Genomic DNA, 13,302 nt, shown 5'->3' with positions numbered 1-13,302 from the left:
ACCCACACAGATTTTGGGTTTGTACTGAACTTCAGGAATGGTTGTGATCTTTTTACTGCTTGCGTGGATTTCAGCTCTTGAGAAAGGCACGTTCCTCAAGTCCAGCTGGCTGTTTCTTCCAGGAAGCAAAATTGGACCTTCACAGGGATTTGGTTTTTTGCCCACTTCGGACTACTCGGCGACATTTATAGGACTGCCTATCTGGACACCGTTTTCTTGTAACCTGTATAAATAAATCAGATTTGTTTCTTTTATTCGGGGAGTTTAAATTGAAATGAAAGGCAAAAACAACCTTAAATTAGTTGGAAATGACCCGTGTCTTCCGCATCCGTGCCCCCACAAACACACTTTAAAATAAATTCATTGCCGCTGTCACGCCTGCTGATTTTCATTATTGCCATCCATTGTGAGGAGTCTGGAAGCGAGCACTTTTTATGAGAAACCATTTTCCCTTCCCCCTGCCATGTAAATCTTCAGGCTGGTCCATAATATTTGTCAGTGTTTGCTTCAATGGCCCTGTGCTGGGTACATTTTGTGTTAATAAACATTTAATAAAATCCGCTCCCAACTATTTTGGTAATGAGCTATGATAGCAATTCGCCTATGACATAAGACAATAATTCCCTCTCTTCTGCAGAGTAGGTCAGAGCACCTAGGAGGAAAATTAAAAAGAGGATTTTTCTTCTCCTGTGCGAATGTTTATGATTCTTCCAAAGTTTGAAACACATTAGCAGATGTTTTAAATTGTCCAAGTTAGTAGTAGTTATAAATAGGTTCATATCTATTTACCTGTATTAATTGTTAATATATATATATATTATTATTTGTTGTTTTATATATAACAATGCAGCGTAGAGCCATATTAAACTAGTAACAGTGCTAATATTAATGCTATATGCCTTTTTAAAATGCCCCTGGCTTGAAATCCATAGAAAAATTCTTCAATAATGACGTTATACTTTATGTGAAAATTATCATCGTATTGAAGCAAACAATTACATCTTTAAAGGTATAACAAATACGACAGGAGCTCCCCTCTGAGAGTAAACTTTCCATTTAACATGACCAATGATTTATATATATATATATATATAATTTTTTTATTTTTTTTTTTGTTTTGTTTTGTTCTGAAGTTCATTCCTTGGCCCACCTGTGATGAAGACTGCCTGGACCAACCGTGAACGGCCTAACAATTTGCGATCATGTAATGAGGATGAATAATCATGCAAATGATGAATGAGAATTGAAAGAGTATCCTCCCATGAAATACACATAAGGAGAATTTCTATTACATATGCATATTTTTATCTGCTTTCTGCACCTACAGTAAGTAAATGTATCAGGAGATGTATTGAGCCAAACACATCTCCTGTATGCAATAAATCTGTTGGACGGCGAACTTGGCAAATGCATAGGGGATTCTGCAAAATTCCCCCCTATGCATTTATAAGGGGTACGCCATAGGGATTAAAGCCGGGGTTCCGGGTTTGTGGGGTACGCCTCCTCTGGAGAGGTTTGGGCGGGTATGAGTAGCCTCTCAACTAAATAATTGTTTTATGCAAACACATCCTGCCGAAGCCCAGATTTTGGGCCGTTAACATGAGAGGCAAGATACCAAAAAGGTTAAGAACCAAGTATGTATGATGGCTGGAGTATCCCTTTAATGTTTTTTTGTTTAAAGATCAATATAATTAAATACTTTCTTATCTTCATCTTCCTCAGCTTCTACTGAGAATGGTACTTTTCTTTAGTAAATGGGAGTTCCACTTGGTGCCAAAGAACTTGCAGTGTTGTGAGGCTTCAGTGGGCACTCAACTTGTGAGTTGGGCTGATAATGAGCTGGTTCAGCAGACCCGTTAGGGAAAAAGGAACACGAGGCTCGTTTTCTAACAACTATGAAAAATACATGCATCAGTTTGCATGCTATAAAATGCATTGGAGTCCATTAAAAAACAATACTTGATGATAGACATCAAGCAAATTGGATGGTGCTTTTCTCTTAAATGTTCTGCATACCTTAATGACTTGGATTCTAAAAGAGCACCTCCCCCGACAAGCGTTTCCTATCAGTTGGGAATTATCCAAGATGTGTTTTGACAGTGTTTTGATATGTTATGTACGGGTGGTGTAAAGTGACAAGCTTATCATCATTGATAATTTAAAGACAGTCTGTAGGCTTACACATTCTGCGTTTCATACAGGTGGCACGGCGACTGCTATTTAAGGCAAATATCACCGAAAGAAAGTTACGTTTGCTTGTTTCTTCTCTCGGAAAGTGTTTGTATAATGGTAACATGTTTGTACAAGTAAAAAAAGGTGTGCAAAAAGGTTATTAGGAATACAACCACGACCTAAATATGATATGAAAAGCAACCTGAATGAATAAAGCAGCATGGCGTTTTGATATTATGTCATTTGATTTGAAGTTGTTTATTATAGTCATTTATGGATCACCCAGTACCCCTATGTACAAACATTATAAACCCATTGACTCAAAACTGGTAATGGCAATCCAATGCTTCCTGTATTTTTTGATCCATATCTCAGCACAGTGAAAGAGTTCTGGTACTTTTCTGCACAATAAACTGCTTTTTCTGGCTATGACTGGATGGATAACCAGACAATCTCCTGTAGATTTTTATGATGCACAGCAGAACTTAGGAGTTCAGATCCCGGTGAAACAACGCATACAAAAACCTTGACAGAGGCGTAGCTAGAAGCCACCATGCCCCCCAACTTTAACAGCTGGTCTGTGCCGTCGTTGCCCCTTGCTCCTCCTCCTTCCAACATAAAACATATGTAAACACACAAATTACACACACTCATACTCGCTAATACACACACACACTCCATCTCACCCCACTTACACATCCATGCTCGCACACATACACACAAGTACACATTAAATGCTCACACACACACACAAGTGCACATTCATGCTTACATACATACGTATTTATACACAAACACATATACATCCTGCCCCTGCTTGCCTCGCACCACTCCTACACTCCTGTGCGAGCAGCCTCTGTTTCACCGTAGGGTCACGTGACCCCCGTTATGCTCCTGTCTCCCCATGCTGGTTCAAAATAGTTTAGCACCGATACAGGTCGCAGCGGCCCTTTCTAAACAATAATGAACCTGTATGAGGAGACAGGAAGAAGGGGTTGCACCGGCCCCCCTGTAGTTACATCAGTGATCATTGGATGTTGATATAAAAAAGGTCTTGTTGCCCAGGTTCCCCTTATGACTCATCTGTCCATGAACGTTGATCAGTAGATGGGTTCTGCCTTGCGTGTTGCTATGAATCTCGTGTTGGTCGTGTGAAATGCTAAAGTCTTGCATGTTCCTGGATGGTTTTACACCTAGCTGTTTCAGAGGGACGGGACGGATGGCCAACCTTTGAAAAATTAACTACTCTTCCTCTATTGACCTCTATTTGGTCAATATGACTCTTATAGCAGTTAGGCTGAGCCCCAGAGGGAAATTTTTCGCACCAGGCCCCTGTGCAAAGACATGTTTTCAAATATGCGACTAAAATAATACCTTTCGTTGGGTTGAGTTTAATTGAGGGTAACTTTTTCACATCTGAAGATTTTATGTGAAATGTGCACGTTGTGACTTGACTTCCTTTTCTCCGGATTTCCATTATTATTCTTGCCCATTATTTTATTTTTCATGTATTAAGTGGCTAATTATTGTCTCTTTGCACAGGCTGCTGCCAATTTCAGTTTCCATTAGGATACATCTTCAACTAGCTATCCCCCCCGAAAAATTACACTGACAAACAAAATACACATGCTATAAGTAGTTTAAATTAATTTAATTATGATAAAAGCTGTCATGGCAACAGTTTCTCTATAAAGACCCATAGTGTAATAGTCACTTTTATCGTCCTGCAGAAGTCAATAGCCAAGCTGACTATATGTTGACAATGATCACAGTCTCTAGGCAAGATGCATCTGCCCTTGTTTTACCCTTTCTTTGCCCCGAGCGCTTGACGAGAGGCTGTTTGTATAATACCGTTGTTTTTCGGTCATTTGATATTCTGTATTAAATGGAATAATCTGTATTTGTCATGCAGATGTTGATCTCAAGTTTTGTCTATGCTGCTTTCCTTCGTACCGCCCAAGCGTCTTTGCCTCTGTTGTAATCCTTTATTTGCTGACCTCCTTTGACAGCTGTCTTGCTGAAGCCATCACTTCTTCAAGTCAAGTCTTAATCCCTACAAAGGAAGCCACTGAAACGATTCAGCCATTGGCACTGCCATCTGATACGATGTGTCCTCTACTGTCTGACCTCTGTGTAGCAGCTCATCAAAAATACTACTCTCTCGTCAGCACCAGGCATCTGTCAGTTCTCTCTAGTAACTCTCTATGCCCGCTAAGCACACACAATACACCGCTAGAATCCTGCGCGTGTCGCTAATCGCTTTTTAATGCATTTTCTGTAATGTTTCCTGCAGAGTCCCCATTATCTCTTATAATGAGGTACCACTCATTAATAAAACAGGGGGGATTGTGGGAGCTGTCATTTTATTAAACATGATTCCCGAGCTTTGGCATTCATTTTTTTTTTCTTCTACGGTAGTCTTGAGCGAAGATTCAGATCGTCGCATTTCCAGCCTTATTTAAAGTGCTCATTAAGCACCATACTCAGTAAGGGTCTGTGCCACAGGCACTAAATGGAAGACATCCTTAAGTGAATAAGGTCCCAAGTGATTAGTTACAGGCCGTACTAATTAAGATAAATTGAGCCTGCCTCTGCTTCTGATGTCACAATATACATACTATTAATCTTATGCTCTGCCTCATCCCACAGCAAGACATTTGAAACTATCCCCCCCTTAACCATTTCCCTTCCGCTTCAGATATTTTCTTTTAGAAAATTGGTCCTGAAGCTTACTATGTGTGATGAAAAGTGTCGACTGTGGTTTTTTTATGTTTTGTAGAGACGCATATTAGAGCAAAGAAAAATCTTACCTTGGTATGTCATAAAATATTTAAATACCCATGAGTGGCTTCTAGCTCATAGTACCAGCTGTGATCCTCAGTCCTTAGAGGACCACCATTGGAATAATACTTTTGGGGTGCTGGAGTTGATATACCATAACTTTAAACAAATTAAATGAATGTCAAAGGTCCTGTCGTTGTTTTTGTTCAATTGCCAAATTATTTTGGAAATAATAGTAGGGTTTAGTGGCAGTTGGTGAAAATGCGTGACTTTATCCTTGTACCATTCTACTAAAGCTGGTAGAAGCAATGTCATTGGAGGTCATGAGAACAGTAAACTAATATTACTAGTTCCCTAACGCAAGTATATTGTTTATACTTAATGCCCCAGAACCTTTATTGATATAGATTTACTAAGGGTGCTGAACTGTAAAATGTATGACTTGGAAAAGTGACACTTCCCCCTTTAAATTAATATATCTACAAAATGGTAACTTAAATACGCGTACAATATCGCAAAATGAAAAACTCTAGGATTATCTTTAGTGAGAGTGATATGGCCAGAACTTTAATGCATATGATAGCTGAGAGGTCCTACTGGCAAATGCATTTGCCCCCTTTGCCCAACTCCCACAGGAACACATCCTCTTGCCAGGGCAGGATTTTTGCCACCCTGGGCAAAACATAATTTTGGTGCTCTGGCTCCACCCCAACAAGCCCCTCCCCCTTTGTCACACCCACTGTGCTGACTTGCTCCCACTCCTCCCCATAGTGACCGCGCTTACTGAATGACCGCGGCCGGCGAGCTGGTAGGTATTGCCATAGATTTGATCGAACTCTTTATTATATTGAAACATAGAAACATGAAATTTTACAGCAGTTAAGCGCCCATCTTGTCTTAGATTTGGGATAGTCATATGTTTATCCCATGCATTATTAAAATTCCTCACTGTATTAACAGTGGTTAGCTATTTTATTTGTATATTTATTATTATTTGCAACGTTGGCCAGGTATGTTATGATACATGTTTGTTAATAAAATACAACCAGTATCCCTCATTGTATATTCCTGGGCTCCATGTCATTTGGCATATAACCAAGTCTTTGTAGGAACGAAGCATAACATATGTGAAGACGTAAATGGCTTTGCTCCAAGTCTCCAGCATATACCGTACTTATATGTATCAATATATTTAAAAGTCATGCTTCCCAGCTAGACAGGTTATGGAACGAATACCAATTAGTTACAGTAATAATAATAATGTGCTCTGCTTCCAACCATGGTCTACACTTGTATGGCACAAAGACACAGACCTTCTGCTTGACACCAGGGACTACTGTAAACATGAGTTTTATCCCTCAAAATAGTTTAACCCTTTATGAGGGCCGATCGAATAGTTCGTTGCTCTCCTTTCACATTTGATGATTCAATTTTGTTTTCTAAAAAATATTTTTTTAATGTACAGAATTTATTGCCGATTAAAGGGGGACTCTCACCACTCTTACCAATTTTATTTTAATAATGCATGAGGTGTGTAAGTAATACATTCTTAATGTATAATCTTAGATCACTTTGATTAATTTGATTTACCTTTGCTTTTAACATGAGTAGGCACCTACCCATGATCTGGGACGCTTCTGTCTTCTTACTGTGAACTGGAAGCCTCCTGGAGCTCGGAAAATTGCAATGAAGCATGCAACATTATTGCGTATATATGGAGGCCGCAAATTGTGGCAGACTCTTCTTGTGTAAACCTAACTGCTTCACCTAACACTATCCGACTAAGCACACTACACTAGGGTAATGGTAGAAAGGGAGGTCATTGTTGCCACCTTCCTCACACTCTAAAGCGGTTAAAGTTGAGTAGTCGCTCCGGTCCACAGAGTAAAAGATGCTGCTCCTGGGAAAGAACCTTCCAACAAACCACCAAAACAAGACACAGGAATCAGATGGCAAAATAAATATGGCTTATTTGGGGAAAATACCAGGTTAGGAGTGATAGCGTGAGTATTTTGTTAGTGTAAGTATGTGAGTGTGTGTTAGTGTGTATGTTCCTCTTTCATTGAAATGGCCAACAATTCTGTGTAGTTATGATGGGTTACTAGTCCTTGTTACTAGACACAATTCTTCTACTATGCAGTGTACAAGAAAGAAAATAAAATACATTTATGCCAACACGTCTAAGGCTGAGACACACACAAAGCAAAGTATACCACTCTTTGAGTGCGTTGCCATGGTAGTCTGTACCTGACAATTTGAACCCACCTTAATATAATGAATTGTATGCTAGATGCTGCTCAAAATTCACTAGCATGAGCTAGGGGTGCACCTATCCTGCAATGAAGATTGAAACCGTATGTAGGTGGAGTGCAGGGGCTCATACCCTTCCAACTGATGGATGAGTCCAGCTCTTGCCTTTCCAACCCTATTCTGTCAAAGGACTGTGTCTAAAACCGCAAAACAGGGGGCTCGTGTAACCCATGCCCACATTGGCATAGGTGTATTTAATTCAAATGATACAGGGGGCATCACACGTTGACTTATTACATTGTTATTACAGTACTGCGCTCTGGTTTTTCACAAAGATGTAACCTTCAAAATGGGAGTTCTCTAATGGCAATATGTTTTGAAGGCAAAATTACAGTAGTCGAAAGGAAAGCAATATAGCGTTCCATGTTTCTGATTGATTCATGTATAGTATTTTAGCCATATAATGACACCGGTCACATATGACCATAAATGTTTATTTCAGAGTGCACCTCTAAGTGCAGTAATACAGATTACATGGAAATGGGTTAACTTTATTACATATTACCAAGACTCTTCTCACACGGCAAATCTGTAAATGCTTTCAGGTAATAATAGCGGCCGAATTTCCATTTTGTCTTCAATTGGAGATATCAGTTGAAAAAAAAGTCTGCTCCCGCATTTATAAAAAATCTAACCCTAAGGCATGCTTCTGTCTCTTCTCCATTTCTCGTATATGCAGATATCCAATAGCTATTTTGCTTCTGATGGGAATTCAGAATCTGTTCTGTTCTAACTACCATCCTTGCTATTAAAATTTAGTTGCTCCTAGCAATGACGATATCTCGGAACAGAAGCCAGAAAAGCAGCTATGTCGAGGAAAAAAAAAAAAAAAAAACCCTTGAGAGAAATTATACCCATTATATAGAAAAAAAAAAGAAAATTATATTATGAATATTAAAAAAAAAAATTCCCAAGATGACAATTTAGATATTTGAAATGCGCACTAGATAATCCAAAACAATTTCTGTCAAGTTTCCAGGAAGAATCATTTTAAGCAGAGTAGGCATGCAGTATTTTAGTGCCCGTGGATCTGTACCAGTAAACCTTGTGGCGTATCCCAAAAACAACATGCCCATAAACATGGCACGGTCACAGCGTTTCTGGATTGACATTCGTATATCATGTAAGCTAAATACCTGAGCTGAAACACAATTGCAAATAAAAATGTAACGTAATAAAAAAATATGGTCTTTTTTCCTTTATTGACACAAAAACGAGGATGGATTTAGTTATAACAGGGCCTCTGCGTATGAATGAAAACAAGTTGTACGATGCTTGCAAACACCGCGTCCTTCATTTATGTGATGAGGGCCGTGTCTTACTCTGTTTAATGGATTCCAGCTGTGTGCCCCCTGTACTCTGACTAAAAAACATAAATTACAGCTTCTCAACTGCCGTGTTGAAGCACAAAAAAGAAATCAATGTTAGCCAGCTGTCCCCATTTATAGGCATACTAGTGACAATTAATGGAAATTTGCTTTTATTCTTGAATAATCTGAGCTTTGAAAAGCTCTATGGATTGGATATATCAGCCGTTAAAATATAAAAGGTTTTGGGTTTGTTTGTGATATGTGTGGTGTTCTTAAACGTGTTGCACCACTGTTTAACTTCATGAAGGGGTTCCAGGACATCAAAGGAACCAATGGTGAGGAGTGGTTGAGTAGTGGAAGTTCTGGTAAGAGGGGCATGGGGCAACTTCCCCCTGGGCTCCTATGATTTTAAGACAACTTCCTGGAGAATCTTTCTGTGAAATTGCATGTACAGCCACTACGGTGCCTACAGTAATAAGGGTTTTGGTGGCTCTTTGATGGGTTATCCAATGTACTTTGGACAATTGTGTTTTCTCGAAGCACTGTTGGACCTCGTCCTTATGTGTAATGTCAGGCCAGAATCTGCTTGGAGGCAGTCATTCCTTGGGGCTCTACATTCTCCTTCACCCCATGTGCTCTGAGCACACGCAGGGGGAGCACTGCATGATGACATCATAACATGAGGCCAGGAGAAATGTGTTCACAGGAGTCACCACCTGTAATAACCACTGTGCAAAGATGTGAAGCAGAAAGGGCAGAAGATACATACAAGCAATAGGGTCAAGTGTAGGGATGAAATGGGTTTGGAGTAAAAAAAATCTGTTATAATAAAATAGCACAATTGTAACAGCTTTATTTATAAGGATGCATTGCTGTCACGGGTTAATGAGACTCATTTGAAACAACAAGGAGGCCCTTGGGGATAGTAATAGCTTCATGTACCCCCAATTCCGCAAACGGCTAATAACGGATATGATACGGAGGCATGCTTAGATTAGGGACAACACTTTACCATTACTTTTTATGTGACGTTTTGACCTGTTGGCAGCTATTTATGAGGATGAGTAGGTCACCGAGGAGAAACTTAATGCAATGCAGATTAATTGATAAACGCATTTTCACTGTTTACATGCTTTAATTTACGATCTGCATTATGTGGGTAATTACTGTAGTTTACTTCATGCACACTATAGTTCAATCTACAGTAGGTGTGGGAGGGTTTGCTAATGATTACCAAGAGCAATCATGAATTCAGAGATCTGCGTGATAGTCTTTTCCAGAAATCTCCCATGACACTTTATCTATTTTAGAGCTCTGTATTTTTGGACTGAGATTATGGTGAGTATTCAATGATACGATGTTGCTGTTCTTCATCTATTTTCCCATCCCACCGCCTGTGGGGTTTTTAAGGGCTGCAGAGCAAGTGTAGGAGTCTGCATTTGAAGAGGCACCCAGCACTGATCATCTAGAGGGCATCACAGATCAAATTGCCAGTGGCCATCCTTGCCATCCTTCCCCAGCTACTGTCTTAGCATCTTCTATTATTTTTCTACTTTCTCCCTGGCACAAAATGATCTCATTACAATCCAACTGAAAAGAATAAACCTCTTTTTTTCCCTACCATCTAATTAGAGGTTTGAAAAGATGGCCGGAAGGACACAAGAGTCCAAACTGCATTTTTTTATAATTGGTCTAATTTGGAAACCACATTATTTTAATGACATCAAGGTGGGTGATAGAATGAAACTATTTTTGTTCATTTACTAATACATGAAGTAGATGAATGGATAGATCTATTCATTTAATTTACTAACCTTCAATTTTATTTAGTGGCAATTACTAATTTTCTTTTATTATGAATAGTCCGTATTATTCTGATGGTACATACAGTGCTGGACATCAAATGACTTTAGGGTTTTAATGGAAATATATACTAAATGAGTAACCCCTTTTTAACCCAATTCATTCATTATTTCATCTGTAGTGTTTTGGTTTTGGCTGGTCGGGTTGTACAGTTTCAGGAAACATAGATGCACTTTCCATGTCTTATTTATTGAAATCAACACTGGTCTACACTGTAAAGCCTATCAAAATCTGGATAAATCGCCAGGTGCCAGTTACCAGTCTTAACATTTTTGTGGGTACCAATTAAATTTGTTACTGAGTAGCTCAGACACAATTGAAGATGAATATTAAGGCAAATATGCTCATAAAGCACCATCTACAGAGTTTGCCATGAGATAGGACTTGTCAAGCTTGGGGTACTTTGACGTAATGGGGGGCTAAGCAATATATGGCCAAATAGTGTGACGGAATTCCCAATATTTATGACTTCGCTGGGTATGCCCTGAATTGTTGCTTAGTTTTTTTGGTATTTATTGGTCATTATTATTCTAGCAGCAACCTGGGAATCTTAATGTGTATGTAGGCTGTGCCCTCCCCTTTCTGTATTTTTTTGCTTTGCATATTTGCCGTTCCTGGCACGCTGAAGGCTCTAGCAGCAGGAACACGGGGGTGAGGCTATGCCGCGCGGTTGGAGAAGCGGCTCTGACGGACGGCTGGAGGTGTGGCTGTGACGTAGGTTTAGGGGGCAGGCTGGAGCTGGTGCCGGATTTAATCCGGGAATGCTCTTCTCTGGCATTCTATTGTGGTCCTATTGAAGCACATGTTCCTGATCTTCGCATTATTGACCCTTTGCCTGCCTTTTTTGCCTGGTGATTTTTGTACTGCTGCCTGTTCTCTGCATGTACCAGTTTGGCTTGTCTGACTACACGATTTGTGTAAGGACCCTTGTAGTCCCAGTAGCTGACCCAGTAGTCAGCTACACTCTTTTTGACCTCTTCTTCCCCTGTCGTACCATACCTAAGCTGTCTCTCAGGGGCGTGTTGACAGAGTGGAGCTTCCTTAAAAAGGAGCTCTGACATGCACTTTTCACTCTTCTCCAGGTTCTCCATCATGAAACGGTAGATAATTTGCTTGGATTCCACCTCAAAGTGTCTTTTCAGGCCCTCTTTCATCTCCTCCAGCTCCTCATCCACATCCTATCCACACTGTTGGAGGTCTCGCTGTTGAAGACTCTTATAGGCTTGGATTCCACCTTTGGTCTAAAAGAAAGGTGATCTCCCACCACTGAGTGTTGAAACAGCACTTGACGCTAGATTTCGTATTCACAATAGCAACCCAAGGATCCTTAGGGCACATTATTTTCAGTCCCTGTGTGATATGCATGCTACATTGGCTGGAGCTAGACTTCAGCCTTCTCCTCTGATCCAACATTTTGTTTCCTGCCCGTAAGGCCCATGCATACGTTTTGTGCCGCAGACAGCCCTACCTCCCCACCTCTATTTTACAGTTGAAGGTTATATATTTTTTTAAAGAAATGTCCTTTCCTGGGATGATTACCATAGATTTGTCCCAATTTTCTAACTTCCCTTTACATCCTGTTTGAAAGGACAAAGACGTAAATCAGACTAGTAAACTGTCTGGCTTTTTTTATGGCAGATACATTAAGTCATTAGTGTCATAAATTTATAAAAACTGAGAGTGAAATACATTTACCCAAAGCAATCTGCATGCACAGGTTTATGGGGGGTATTGTACATTACAGTCTCAAGAGCAATGAAAGAAATGTATAAAGGAACACTGATACACGCAGTCAATATTTTCAAAAGTATTAAAGGTAGTGTTTGTCAGAGAAGGTTGTTGACTTGTTGTTAACCAGTATGAAGCAAAATAACACGAATAGGAAAGGAAATAGGTATAAAATAAATGGATTTTACACTTCAAAGCGCCATGATGTCAAATAAGGGTTCACTTGCATCTGTGTCATTTTGTGTATGCACTGTGCATGATTTGGGCATTATGCATACATATTTACCAGTAATTCCTCAAGATGTTCTACTCTTTTACCATATGGCACCACAATATCAGCTTTGGGGTGTTTGTCTAGTAGATTGTACTAATATAGCAGGGTCTATGATACATGTATAATCGAGATGGCCAAAAGGACATCCAATTGATGAATTGATTGAGTCAGGATGATCTGTAGGTTGTTGTTAGTTCAGATGGCTTGACTGGCTGAGTGTTAGGAAGAAAGGTTGTACGCTTCTCGAAAAAGGTGGGTTTTCAGAGAGCTTTTGAAATTTGCCTATGAGGGAGAAAGTCTGACAGATTGGGGTAGGGAATTCCAGAAATCTTGAATATGGGAGTGAGAAGACGAAGTAACGGTAGAAGAGAGACTCAGTTCTTGGGAGGAACGAGGAGTGCGGCTAGCAGTGTATTTGGATAAAGGAGTAAAGATGTAGGATGTAACACCCACAATAACGTGGAGGTCTCTGCCAGAGCAGTCTGAACCACAAACACTTCATAGCTGCATCATCTCCTAGTGTGAAGCACTGGGAAATGATGTCATATTCCTGCGCCCAGCAGCAGACAGCGTGTAGACCGCAAACGAAGAAGCATTTGTGAAAAGGTCTGTGCCGCCTTTTACACAGACCTCCACCTTGTAGTCAGGTGCCTCTTTTACTTTGAAAGTACAATACATACACCGATCAACAATAACATTATGACCACCTGCCTAATCTTGTGTAGGTCCCCCCCTTTTGCCACGAAAACAGCCCTGAGCCATCGAGGCATGGACTCCACTAGACCTCTGAAGATGTGCTTTGATATCTGGCGCCAAAACGTTAGCAGCAGATACTTTAAGTATTGTGAGGTGGGGCCACCATCG

The sequence above is a fragment of the Sceloporus occidentalis genome, unplaced genomic scaffold (assembly GCF_023333645.1).
Source record: "Sceloporus occidentalis isolate IW3139 unplaced genomic scaffold, rSceOcc1.0.p SCAF_62, whole genome shotgun sequence".
Lineage (NCBI taxonomy): Eukaryota > Metazoa > Chordata > Lepidosauria > Squamata > Phrynosomatidae > Sceloporus > Sceloporus occidentalis.
The sequence above is the reverse complement of the archived record's forward strand: the minus strand, read 5'-3'. Positions refer to the sequence as shown.